Genomic DNA, 14,442 nt, shown 5'->3' on the forward strand with positions numbered 1-14,442 from the left:
TCCTGTCTCTAGGCAAGAAAGGAATAATTCTCTCTTATTACCCAGAGAGACTTCTATGCAGAGAATTACTTATACACTTTATTTAAATGTGAATGGTTATTTAAGAAACCGATATTATGGTCACTATTTGTTACCAATACAACATTTAGATTAATTGCAGAGCAATTTCTATATAGGCATCTTGAACACCTTCTGTTGATATTTCAGGCAGTAAGTCTATACACTTATATTCCTAGTGTATGGTATAAAGAAATAATTCAGCATGGCTGAAGTTAGTACAACATTATTTCTTGGTTCACCAACAATACCTCAAAATAAAAGAAGAAAGTTTTTCTTTTTCAGTTTTGCAGTCACACTAGCCACATTTTAGGTGCTCCGTAACCACATGTGGCCAGTGGCTCCTGCTTGGGGGAATGCAAACCTGGGATGTTCCCCAGATTGTAGAAAATTCCACTGGACAGCACTCGTTTTTTCATCCCAGAGAAGGAGTTAACTTAAATAGAACAATATAGGTTGGTGAAGGAATCTGTGAAATAGTATTCATATTAGAGTTTTGTGTAAAAAGGCCATGATTATAAGTTTATCTGCTTATATAAAATAGACTAAACCATGCTGATTCTATTATCTTTGACCATTTGTAGGGTAACTTAACTATTTAGGTTCTTTTAAAATATGCTGATATTTTGTACTGAATATTTTAGGTAATAAAAACGTGTATCTTGGTAATGAACATGGGTTTTTTTCTGAATGAGGAGAGTGTATTTACATAAATGCAATATAGAATGAACGCATATGATGGAAACCCTGCCTAATCCTTAATAGCATTGCTATAATTCTCTGTAATTTAAAATTTCCTTCCTTAGTTGTGTATTTTTTTTTTTTTTTTTTTATTATACTTTAGGGTTTTAGGGTACATGTGCACAATGTGCAGGTTTGTTACATATGTATCCATGTGCCATGTTGATTTCCTGCACCCATTAACTCGTCATTTAGCATTAGGTGTATCTCCTAATGCTGTCCCTCCCCCCTCCCCCCACCCCACAACAGTCCCCGGAGCGTGATGTTCCCCTTCCTGTGTCCATGAGTTCTCATTGTTCAATTCCCACCTATGAGTGAGAACATGCGGTGTTTGTTTTTTTGTCCTTGCGATAGTTTACTGAGAATGATGTTTTCCAGTTTCATCCATGTCCCTACAAAGGACACGAACTCATCATTTTTTATGGCTGCATAGTATTCCATGGTGTATATGTGCCACATTTTCTTAATCCAGTCTATCGTTGTTGGACATTTGGGTTGGTTCCAACTCTTTGCTATTGTGAATAGTGCCGCAATAAACATACGTGTGCATGTGTCTTTATAGCAGCATGATTTATAGTCCTTTGGGTATATACCCAGTAATGGGATGGCTGGGTCAAATGGTATTTCTAGTTCTAGATCCCTGAGGAATCGCCACACTGACTTCCACAATGGTTGAACTAGTTTACAGTCCCACCAACAGTGTAAAAGTGTTCCTATTTCTCCACATCCTCTCCAGCACCTGTTGTTTCCTGATTTTTTAATGATGGCCATTCTAACTGGTGTGAGATGGTATCTCACTGTGGTTTTGATTTGCATTTCTCTGATGGCCAGTGATGAGGAGCATTTCTTCATGTGTTTTTTGGCTGCATAAATATCTTCTTTTGAGAAGTGTCTGTTCATGTCCTCTGCCCACTTTTTGATGGGGTTGTTTGTTTTTTTCTTGTAAATTTGTTTGAGTTCATTGTAGATTCTGGATATTAGCCCTTTGTCAGATGAGTAGGTTGCAAAAATTTTCTCCCATTGTGTAGGTTGCCTGTTCACTCTGATGATAGTTTCTTTTGCTGTGCAGAAGCTCTTTAGTTTAATGAGATCCCATTTGTCGATTTTGGCTTTTGTTGCCATTGCTTTTAGTGTTTTAGACATGAAGTCCTTGCCCACGCCTATGTCCTGAATGGTATTGCCTAGGTTTTCTTGTAGGATTTTAATGGTTTTAGGTCTAACATATAAGTCTTTAATCCATCTTGAATTAATTTTTGTATAAGGTGTAAGGAAGGGATCCAGTTGCAGCTTTCTACATATGGCTAGCCAGTTTTCCCAGCACCATTTATTAAATAGGGAATCCTTTCCCCATTTCTTGTTTTTGTCAGGTTTGTCAAAGATCAGATAGTTGTAGCTATGCGGCATCATTTCTGAGGGCTCTGTTCTGTTCCATTGATCTATGTCTCTGTTGTGGTACAAGTACCATGCTGTTTTGGTTACTGTAGCCTTGTAGTATAGTTTGAAGTCAGGTAGTGTGATGCCTCCAGCTTTGTTCTTTTGGCTTAGGATTGACTTGGCGATGCGGGCTCTTTTTTGGTTCCATATGAACTTTAAAGTAGTTTTTTCCAATTCTGTGAAGAAAGTCATTGGTAGCTTGATGGGGATGGCATTGAATCTATAAATTACCTTGGGCAGTATGGCCATTTTCACGATATTGATTCTTCCAACCCATGAGCATGGAATGTTCTTCCATTTGTTTGTATCCTCTTTTATTTCATTGAGCAGTGGTTTGTAGTTCTCCTTGAAGAGGTCCTTCACATCCCTTGTAAGTTGGATTCCTAGGTATTTTATTCTCTTTGAAGCAATTGTGAATGGGAGTTCACTCATGATTTGGCTCTCTGTTTGTCTGTTATTGGTGTACAAGAATGCTTGTGATTTTTGTACATTGATTTTGTATCCTGAGACTTTGCTGAAGTTGCTAATCAGCTTAAGGAGATTTTGGGCTGAGACAATGGGGTTTTCTAGATATACAATCATGTCATCTGCAAACAGGGACAATTTGACTTCCTCTTTTCCTAATTGAATACCCTTTATTTCCTTCTCCTGCCTGATTGCTTTGGCCAGAACTTCCAGCACTATGTTGAATAGGAGCGGTGAGAGAGGGCATCCCTGTCTTGTGCCAGTTTTCAGAGGGAATGCTTCCAGTTTTTGCCCATTCAGTATGATATTGGCTGTGGGTTTGTTGTAGATAGCTCTTATTATTTTGAGATACTTCCCATCAATACCTAATTTATTGAGAGTTTTTAGCATGAAGGGTTGTTGAATTTTGTCAAAGGCCTTTTCTGCATCTATTGAGATAATCATGTGGTTTTTGTCTTTGGTTCTGTTTATATGCTGGATTACATTTATTGATTTGCGTATGTTGAACCAGCCTTGCATCCCAGGGATGAAGCCCACTTGATCATGGTGGATAAGCTTTTTGATGTGCTGCTGGATTCGGTTTGCCAGTATTTTATTGAGGATTTTTGCATCAATGTTCATCAAGGATATTGGTCTGAAATTCTCTTTTTTGGTTATGTCTCTGCCAGGTTTTGGTATCAGGACGATGCTGGCTTCGTAAAATGTGTTAGGGAGGATTCCCTCTTTTTCTATCGATTGGAATAGTTTCAGAAGGAATGGTACCAGTTCCTCCTTGTACCTCTGGTAGAATTCAGCTGTGAATCCATCAGGTCCTGGACTCTTTTTGGTTGGTAAGCTATTGATTATTGCCACAATTTCAGAACCTGTTATTGGTCTATTCAGAGATTCAACTTCTTCCTGGTTTAGTCTTGGGAGGGTGTATTTGTCGAGGAATTTATCCATTTCTTCTAGATTTTCTAGTTTATTTGCATAGAGGTGTTTGTAGTATTCTCTGATGGTAGATTGTATTTCTGTGGGATCGGTGGTGATATCCCCTTTTTCGTTTTTTATTGCATCTATTTGATTCTTCTCTCTTTTCTTCTTTATTAGTCTTGCTAGCGGTCCATCAATTTTGTTGATCTTTTCAAAAAACCAGCTCCTGGATTCATTAATTTTTTGAAGGGTTTTTTGTGTCTCTATTTCCTTCAGTTCTGCTCTGATTTTAGTTATTTCTAGCCTTCTGCTAGCTTTTGAATGTGTTTGCTCTTGCTTTTCTAGTTCTTTTAATTGTGATGTTAGGGTGTCAATTTTGGATCTTTCCTGCTTTCTCTTGTGGGCATTTAGTGCTATAAATTTCCCTCTACACACTGCTTTGAACGTGTCCCAGAGATTCTGGTATGTTGTGTCTTTGTTCTCGTTGGTTTCAAAGAACATCTTTATTTCTGCCTTCATTTCATTATGTACCCAATAGTCATTCAGGAGCAGGTTGTTCAGTTTCCATGTAGTTGAGCGGTTTTGACTGAGTTTCTTAATCCTGAGTTCTAGTTTGATTGCACTGTGGTCTGAGAGACAGTTTGTTATAATCTCTGTTCTTTTACATTTGCTGAGAAGAGCTTTACTTCCAACTATGTGGTCAATTTTGGAATAGGTGTGGTGTGGTGCTGAAAAAAATGTATATTCTGTTGATTTGGGGTGGAGAGTTCTGTAGATGTCTATTAGGTCCACTTTATGTAGAGCTGAGTTCAATTCCTGGATATCCTTGTTAACTTTCTGTCTCGTTGATCTGTCTAATGCTGACAGTGGGGTGTTAAAATCTCCCATTATTATTGTGTGGGAGTTTAAGTCCCTTTGTAGGTCACTGAGGACTTGCTTTATGAATCTGGGTGCTCCTGTGTTGGGTGCATATATATTTAGGATAGTTAGCTCTTCTTGTTGAATTGATCCCTTTACCATTATGTAATGGCCTTCTTTGTCTCTTTTGATCTTTGTTGGTTTAAAGTCTATTTTATCAGAGACTAGGATTGCAACCCCTGCCTTTTTTTGTTTTCCAGTTGCTTGATAGATCTTCCTCCATCCCTTTATTTTGAGTCTATGTGTGTCTCTGCACGTGAGATGGGTTTCCTGAATACAGCACACTGATGGGTCCTGACTCCTTATCCAGTTTGCCAGTCTGTGTCTTTTGATTGGAGCATTTAGCCCATTTACATTTAACGTGAATATTGTTATGTGTGAATCTGATCCTGTCATTATGATGTTAGTTGGTTATTTTGCTCGTTAGTTGCTATAGTTTCTTCCTAGCCTCGATGGTCTTTACAATTTGGCATGTTTTTGCAGGGGCTGGTACCGGTTATTCCTCTCCATGTTTAGTGCTTCCTTCAGGAGCTCTTTTAGGGCAGGCCTGGTGGTGACAAAATCACTCAGCGTTTGCTTGTCTGTAAAGTATTTTATTTCTCCTTCACTTATGAAGCTTAGTTTGGCGGGATAGGAAATTCTGGGTTGAAAATTCTTTTCTTTAAGAATGTTGAATATCGGCCCCCACTCTCTTCTGGCTTGTAGAGTTTCTGCTGAGAGATCAGCTGTTAGTCTGATGGGCTTCCCTTTGTGGGTAACCCGACCTTTCTCTCTGGCTGCCCTTAACATTTTTTCCTTCATTTCAACTTTGGTGAATCTGACAATTATGTGTCTTGGAGTTGCCCTTCTCGAGGAGTATCTTTGTGGCGTTCTCTGTATTTCCTGAATCTGAATGCTGGCCTGCCTTGCTAGATTGGGGAAGTTCTCCTGGATAATATCTTGCAGAGTGTTTTCCAAGTTGTTTCCATTCTCCCCATCATTTTCAGGTACACCAATCAGACGTAGGTTTGGTCTTTTCACATAGTCCCAAATTTCTTGGAGGCTTTGTTCATTTCTTTTTATTCTTTTTTCTCTAAACTTCCCTTCTCTCTTCAATTCATTCATTTCATCTTCTATCAGCGATACCCTTTCTTCCAGTTGATCGCATCTGCTACTGAGGCTTCTGCATTCTTCACGTAGTTCTCGAAACTTGGCTTTCAGCTCCATCATCTCCTTTAAGCCCTTCTCTCCATTGGTTATTCTAGTTATCCATTCTTCTAATTTTTTTTCAAAGTTTTTAACTTCTTTGCTATTGTTTTGAATTTCCTCTCGTAGCTCAGAGTAGTTTGATCGTCTGAAGCCTTCTTCTCTCAACTCATCAAAGTCATCCTCCATCCAGCTTTGTTCCGTTGCTGGTGAGGAACTGCGTTCCTTTGGGGGAGGAGAGGTGCTCTGTTTTTTAGAGTTTCCAGTTTTTTTGGTCTGTTTTTTCCCCATCTTTGTCGTTTTGTCTACTTTTTGTCTTCGATGATGGTGATGTACAGATGGGTTTTTGGTGTGGATGTCCTTTCTGTTTGTTAATTTTCCTTCTACCAGACAAGACCCTCGGCTGCAGGTCTGTTGGAGTTTACTAGAGGTCCACTCCAGACCCTGTTTGGCTGGGTGTCAGCACCGGTGGCTGCAGAACAGCAGATTTTCGTGAGACCACAAATTCAGCTGTCTGATAGTTCCTCTGAAAGTTTTGTCTCAGAGGAGTACCCGGTTGAATGAGGTGTCAGTCTGTCCCTACTGGGGGGGTGCCTCCCAGTTAGGCTGCTCAGGGGTGAGGGACCCACTTTAGGAGGCAGTCTGTCCTTTCTCAGATCTCCAGCTGCGTGCTGGGAGAACCACTACTCTCTTCAAAGCTGTCAGTCAGACAGGGACATTTAAGGCTGTGGAGGTTCTCGCTGAGTTTTTGGTTGTCTGTGCCCTGCCCCCAGAGGTGGAGCCTACAGAGGCAGGCAGGCCTCCTTGAGCTGTGGTGGGCTCCACCCAGTTCGAGCTTCCTGGCTGCTTTGTTTACCTAAGCAAGCCTGGGCAATGGCGGGCGCCCCTCCCCCAGCCTCGTTGCCGCCTTGCAACGTGATCTCAGACTGCTGTGCTAGCAATCAGCAAGACTCTGTGGGCATAGGACCCTCCGAGCCAGGTGCGGGACACAATCTCCTAGTGAGCCGTTTTTCAGGCCCGTTGGAAAAGCGCAGTATTAGGACGGGACTGACCCGATATTCCAGGTGCCGTCTGTTTCCCCTTTCTTTGACTAGGAAAGGGAACTCCCTGACCCCTTGCGCTTCCCGAGTGAGGCAATGCTTCGGCTCGCGCACAGTGCGCTTCACCGACTGTCCTGCACCCACTGTTAGGCACTCCCTAGTGAGATGAAACCGGTACCTCAAGCAGAAGTGCAGAAATCACCCGTCTTCTGTGTCGCTGGGGCTGGGAGCTGGAGACCGGAGCTGTTCCTATTCGGCCATCTTGGCTCCACTCCCCCAGTTGTGTAAATAGAATTAGTTGTGTTAAAGGAGTCATAGCAAGAAACAAAACCACTGGATTTTTTTTTTTTTTTTTTTTTTTTTTTTTTTTTTGCAACCTACTCATCTGACAAAGGGCTAATATCCGGAATCTACAATGAACTCAAACAAATTTACAAGAAAAAAACAACCCCATCAAAAAGTGGGCAGAGGACATGAACAGACACTTCTCAAAAGAAGACATTTATGCAGCCAAAAAACACATGAAGAAATGCTCCTCATCACTGGCCATCAGAGAAATGCAAATCAAAACCACAGTGAGATACCATCTCACACCAGTTAGAATGGCCATCATTAAAAAATCAGGAAACAACAGGTGCTGGAGAGGATGTGGAGAAATAGGAACACTTTTACACTGTTGGTGGGACTGTAAACTAGTTCAACCATTGTGGAAGTCAGTGTGGCGATTCCTCAGGGATCTAGAACTAGAAATACCATTTGACCCAGCCATCCCATTACTGGGTATATACCCAAAGGACTATAAATCATGCTGCTATAAAGACACATGCACACGTATGTTTATTGTGGCACTATTCACAATAGCAAAGAGTTGGAACCAACCCAAATGTCCAACAACGATAGACTGGATTAAGAAAATGTGGCACATACACACCATGGAATACTATGCAGCCATAAAAAATGATGAGTTCGTGTCCTTTGTAGGGACATGGATGAAACTGGAAACCATCATTCTCAGTAAGCTATCGCAAGGACAAAAAACCAAACACCGCATGTTCTCACTCATAGGTGGGAATTGAACAATGAGAACTCATGGACACAGGAAGGGGAACATCACGCTCCGGGGACTGTTGTGGGGTGGGGGGAGGGGGGAGGGACAGCATTAGGAGATACACCTAATGCTAAATGACGAGTTAATGGGTGCAGGAAATCAACATGGCACATGGATACATATGTAACAAACCTGCACATTGTGCACATGTACCCTAAAACCCTAAAGTATAATAAAAAAAATAAAAAATAAAAAAAAAACCACTGGATTTTTATAGTCAGTTTTTAAAAAAATAGTATGTGGTTAAGACTGGGGCCACGGTAACAATTACACGAGGATGATCAACGAATGGGCTTTACTTCCCAGCTGTTTCACCAGATGGCCATGGCTAGGTACTTTGTACCTTTTTAAACAGGACATATATAATAGAATGAAAATAATTCCATTGAAACCTTATAGATTTGCTGATAATAATACCTCCATGTTTTCCTTTTTTAGTTTTCAACAGAGATAATATTTCTTTATTATATAATAGGTTATGCTCACCTTTTACATTTTTAAAGAAACATATTAAATATCAGAATAGAGAAGTGTTTCTTGTTGTTTTTTTTTCCCAAGTGTCATTGTGATTTAGAAGCAGTTGCTGAGGAGAAGCCGTGTTAACATAACAACAGTTATGTAAATTCATGTCTTTAAAATAATTCCTTAATTGTTATTTTTGAGCAGTCTTTCTACCATTGCTTTGAGGGACTTTAGCAGTATGCAGAAGTAAACAAAAAGTATGCAGAAGTTCAGGCTGCCATTTTTATAGGAAGCTCAAGCTCACAGTCTTTTTATTTTATAATTGTGGTTAAGCTTAAACTCTTAACTGTTGCACTATCACTATGCCTCACCTCTATGTTTCACTGTCTCAGAAGCCTTTTTTTTTTTTTTTTTTGAGCCAGTCTCGCTCTGTGGCCCAGGCTGGAGTGCAGTGGCCTGATCTCGGCTCACTGCAGCCTTCAACTGCAAGACTCTTGAAAATGCCAAGGTAAGAAAAGTGCGTGGACAACTAACATCCTCTATCACCCCAATCCTCAATTTGGGGGATTTCCTATGAGAAGATGTGGCTTATCAATTTGCACACCTTGACATCTCAGCCTCTCCCTTTGTGCATCATGAAGACAGTGCTTTCTGGACAATTTCCACTTCATTTTCTTACCAATATGCTCCAGAGGTGATACCCAAATCACTGAGAGAGAAGGAAAAAGAAACAACAAAAAAGGAGGCTGTGCTGTGGAGACAGGCAGACGAGAGCCTGTGGTCCCCTTGGTGGCTCTTGGTCCCCATTGCATGTACAGTGCCACCATGAGTGTGAAAATAATGTCTGAAGACAATTTTTTTTAGTTCAACAAATGCAAGTCAACTACTTTTTCTGTTGTTCAAGTGTTAAAACAGCAATCTATTCCAATGTGAGGAACAGCCTTGTTTTGCTGGACTTATTAAGTCTCCATATGTTTATCTCCTATGTGGCTGCTGCTTAAGAGCTTTTTAAAGGGCAACTTTCTAGTAAGTAATTTTTAATCCGACTTTAGAACTTATATCCCCCAGCACTGAGTGATACTCCCAGGAAGGTTAGAGTCCAGTGTTCCTTCTTGTAACAGAGTTTTGTCAATACTAGCCTCCGAACAGCTTCCCTACCACAATTCTATCTCCATCTTCCATGCCATCACCACAGTTAACTTTCTAAAGGCACAAACATAGTTAGTCCCCTGTTAAAAGTGCTTCTGGGCAGGGTGCGGTGGCTCACGCCTGTAATCCCAGCACTTTGGAAGGCTGAGGTGGGCGGATCATGAGGTCAGGAGATCGAGACCATCCTGGACAACATGGTGAAACACTGTCTCTACTAAAAATACAAAAATTAGCCAGGCATGGTGGTACATGCCTGTAATCCCAGCTACTCAGGAGGCTGAGGCAGGAAAATTGCTTGAACCCGGGAGGTGAAGGCTGCAGTGAGCCGAGATCAGGCCACTGCACTCCAGCCTGGGCCACAGAGCGAGACTGGCTCAAAAAAAAAAAAAAAAAAAAAAGGCTTCTGAGACAGTGAAACATAGAGGTGAGGCATAGTGATAGTGCAACAGTTAAGAATTTAAGCTTAACCACAATTATAAAATAAAAAGACTGTGAGCTTGAGCTTCCTATAAAAATGGCAGCCTGAACTTCTGCATACTTTTTGTTTACTTTTGCATACTGCTAAAGTCCCTCAAAGCAATGGTAGAAAGACTGCTCAAAAACAACAATTAAGGAATTATTTTAAAGACATGAATTTACAAGAACAGAAAGGATGAGGGAAGAGACATCAGCAACAAAACTTTGGGAGCTGGAATGTCAGCGGAGATGCTGTAACTGACTGCACCATCTTAACCCCACTTCCCTTTTCCGCCTTTTTTCCTCCTCTGTGGGGAACTGGAAGGCGGCAGCTACTGAGATCCCACATGGACCCACATGGACCCAGATGGCATCAGGGTCAGCCCTGCCCCACGCTTTGGCCATCTGGACGCTACAGCAGAGACATGTCACAACTTCAGGTTGGGGAGGAGAGGAGGTAGTTAATAGAGGAAGTTAACCTAATTGGAATCAGGTTCGGCCAGAAAAAGGCAATAAATTCTGCATGTGTTTGTGTTTATGTTTGTAATGTGTATGTATATGGAGAGTGTTCCCTAGCATGCATCTTTGGGAGACTTCTCCAGGGGGTCCTAGGACTACTCTGCAAGGGAATGGGAGGGCCTGGTGGCATTTGTGTTATGCAGCCTGACCCACTCTCCTGCCCCCATGGTGTGAGGCAGATGTACTTTACTGGAGCATTTATATAGGTCATGCTTTAGAAACCAGTGAGAGCCGGAGGAGGAGCTGGAATCAGAAGGCGATTCTGACTGTTTAAAACTGTCAACTTTGGAGGCTGCAACAGTCTCTAGAGTACGCACTGGGTCAGGTTCACACTTGTGCTTCTGGAACAAGGCTGATGGTCAGTGATAGATTTTTAAATTGTCTTTAACTCAGAATTGCTGGATACATGAGATTACCCAAGAAATAAAGATGCAGAAGATGGGTGATGGAGACCTGAAAATTGTGGTCAGTTTTCCAGTACCAGGAGAGCTTTGTGCAGATGCACATGTATCAGCATCCTCAGTTGGCCATGGCCACCAAGAGCAGCTCCCTGGGTAAAATGACGAGCCAAGAGGGTGGCACGTGCTCTGGGACTAGTCAGGACATGGTCAGAATGTCACTTTAGCTCACGGTCTACCGTGAATGGCCATAGTGCAGGAAAGGTGTCCACCCAGCTTTCTATAGAGTTCAGGGTTGGAAGAGACATATAAATATCACACAAGACATACATACAGTAAAAACTTACTCATATATCACAAGTTCAGTTTAACTGGGTGCCTGAATTTTTATGTACCAAATCTGACAACCCTACTAGGGCTGTGCCATTCCCACACCAATTCTCTCATCCAAAGATGGGGCCCCAGGAAGCTCAGCTGAAATGTGGCCAATCTGGACTCTGACAGTGAAAGATGGTTGGCAGGGATGTGACTCTGAGGAAATCCAATGGCAACTGACATGTGCTCTCAAGGTGGAAACCACCAGCATTAGGTTTTCATAAGCACTAGCACCAGAAGAGAGTGACTGTTCTAAGCTACATCTCGGTGTGCTTTACATTACAGCACTTTCACTTCCATTATCTTGTTAGATGCACACAATCACCCTGCAAGGTAGGTGTTATGTGCCACTTTCCAGATAAGGGAGACAAGACGCAGAGATTAAATGATCTGTCCAAAGTCACTCCACTTGAAAGTGTCTAAGCCACCCTTTCCGTGTAGGTTTCCTGACTGTTAACGGTCCACTCTACATTCTCATGATGCCCATGGGCCAAAACAATCACTCTTGCCTCCCCACAACAAGTGATTGAATGGGAAGGGGTCCCTTAGGAAAGCTGATGTTATTTTTGTGGAAGACGCAGAGGGTCAGATGAGCAGGAGGGAAGGATAATGATTCAGATGTGTGAATTATACCAGGGCTGAATCAAGAGGTTATAGAGAAGTTATGATTCAGAAAGGAAAGGGGATGGACTAAGGGTAGGCAAGGGGGCTTGGAGGCCAGGGCAAAAAAAAAAAAAAAAAACACTGAATTTTATATACAAAGTGATAGACAAGGTGCTAAACACACTTTTCATAACTTACATCATTTAATCTGTACGACAACCTTGTGAGACAGATTATCAGCATTTTACAAATAGGAAACCCGAGTCTTAAGAAATTTGAGCAACTTATCACAAATCACAGGACTAGAAGTGAAAGGATTAGAGCTTTAGAGTGAAAGCTCTAAATTCTGGAACACTTAGACTCACTGTACCCCAAGGGAAAGTGGGGGAAGATTTTGGGGTATACTGAGGGCAAGAGGAATTTTTAAAGAGGTTCCTGATGGAGGGAAGAGAGGAACAGCTCAGGAAGTGGTACAGGTCAAGCCCAACAGGAAACCTACTTGAGTAAAGAATTTGGACGTTTTTTTGGGATGGGGTCTCACTCTGTCACCCAGGCTGGAATGCAGTGGCGGGATCATGCCTCACTACGGCCTCAAACTCCTGGGCTTGATCAATCCTCCCATCTCAGCCTCCTGGGTAGCTGGGACTACTGGCACACACCATTGTGCCCAGCTAATTTTTTATTTTATTTTATTTATTTATTTATTTATTTTTAGAGACAGGGTCTCGCTATGTTGCACAGGCTGGTCACAAACTCCTGGGCTCAAGTCATCCTCCTGCATTGGCCTCCCAAAGTGCTGGGATTACAGGCATGAGCCAGCACACAGCCAACTTAATTTTAAATTAAGTCTTCAGAGGGTTTAATCCAGGGAGATAGATGATCTGATTTAAGCTTTATAAACATTCTGGTGTTGTGTGGAGAATGGACTATAGAGGGGCAAGTGTGGAAAGAGGAGATAGAGGCTTTTAATTAGGTTGAACCACACATGAAATTGCCATTTGTTAGCTCAACAATTATAAAATAGCAGCAATGCTACGTAGTTCAGCCTAATAGAAGTTCAGGAGAGAGATGGTGGCTTGGACTGTAATAATGTCAGTGGCTGTGGTGAGCTGTCAACTAAGATATATTTTGTAGGTAGAGCTGACAGAAGTTACTGATGGACTGGATCTGGGGAGTGAGGGAAAGGGAAAGGATGACTCCTAGGTGTTTGGCTTAAGCAACTGGGTCTATGATGGTGCCATTTTCTGAGATGGAAAAGCCTGTAAAGAAATACTAATACAAGCACAGCTATCAGTGGGCTGCTGAGTACATGCCTCTGGGCAGAAGCTACAAATTAGAAGTCATTCAAAGCTATTTCACTGGATAAGACCATCCCAAGAGAAGAAAAGAGATGGTAAAACTGAGCCCTGGAATCTCTGTATTTAGAGATGGACAGAGAAAGAAGAGGAAACACCACAAAGGAGACCAAGAAAAGAGACCACTGTCTACAGAGGAAGGGGAGAAATCACAAATGTCATGATGTTTCCAGGGTTCCAAAGCTTCCAGGAGGAAGGTGAGCGGTTGCATCCATCCATCTGGTCTATCTGACGGCTGGCCCTGTTCTTTTTTTGTTCACATGGTCTTTAGTAATTTACTAAATAACCAAGAAAACCAGGAGCTTTGGGTACCAGGCAGCACCTCCGTCATCAGACTCTATGAAGATGGAGTTTCAGGTGGTCCCCAACAGCTAATCTGATTTCTCCACTGTGGGCATGGACAGTAGAAATGCAACCATCACTCTTAAAAGTTGTATAGTACTGATCTATCATCTGTAATGTGTCATTAGTTTAAATGATCTGATTTATCATTTATTTAAAATGATATCTAGTCTATATGGTAAAATTTACAAAGAAAATTTTTGAAAATTATTCTAATCCCACTATACAATCACCACCACAATATGATGAAATTCATTATAGTCTAGCTTTTCTTAGACTTTTTTATTTTATTATATTTTATTATAAAACATTATTCTCTTTTGTTAAGAAGAATGCAAGCAACTGTGGTAGAGAGATAGGTGAAGAAAATACTGTGACTACTGAATTTAGATATTGCTAGTGACCTTGACGGTTTGGGTAGAATGGTTGAGATGGAAATGCTATTGTTGTAGGTAAAGGAAGAAAGAGGTGTGGAAGTGATGGCAAACATTAAAAATTGTTCTTTCAAAAACGTTGCTGTGAAAAAGATCATAGAGGTAGAACTGAAAGGGAATGTGAGGTTAAAGAATTTTTTTCTCTCTGCATATTTTTTTATTTTTTAATATAAGGAATACTAGATAATATGGATAACTCAGAGGAGTAGAATAGTTTTTGATGTCTGCATGACTGTTATGGACTGAATATTTATATCTCCTCAAAAGTCATGTGTTGAAGACCTAACCCCTAATTGTGACAGTATTAGGAGGTGGGGCCTTTAGGTGGTGATTAGGTCATGAGGGTGAGGCCCTCATAAAGGGAATTAAGTGCCCTTGTAAAAGAGACCCCAGGGAGTTCTCTCTCTCTCTCTTTTCCTTTTTTTTGGGGGGGGAAGGGGGCGCCAAGTCTCGCTCTGTTGTCAGGCTGGAGTACAGTGGCGTGATCTC

Source organism: Symphalangus syndactylus, chromosome 15 (assembly GCF_028878055.3).
Source record: "Symphalangus syndactylus isolate Jambi chromosome 15, NHGRI_mSymSyn1-v2.1_pri, whole genome shotgun sequence".
NCBI classification, from domain to species: domain Eukaryota; kingdom Metazoa; phylum Chordata; class Mammalia; order Primates; family Hylobatidae; genus Symphalangus; species Symphalangus syndactylus.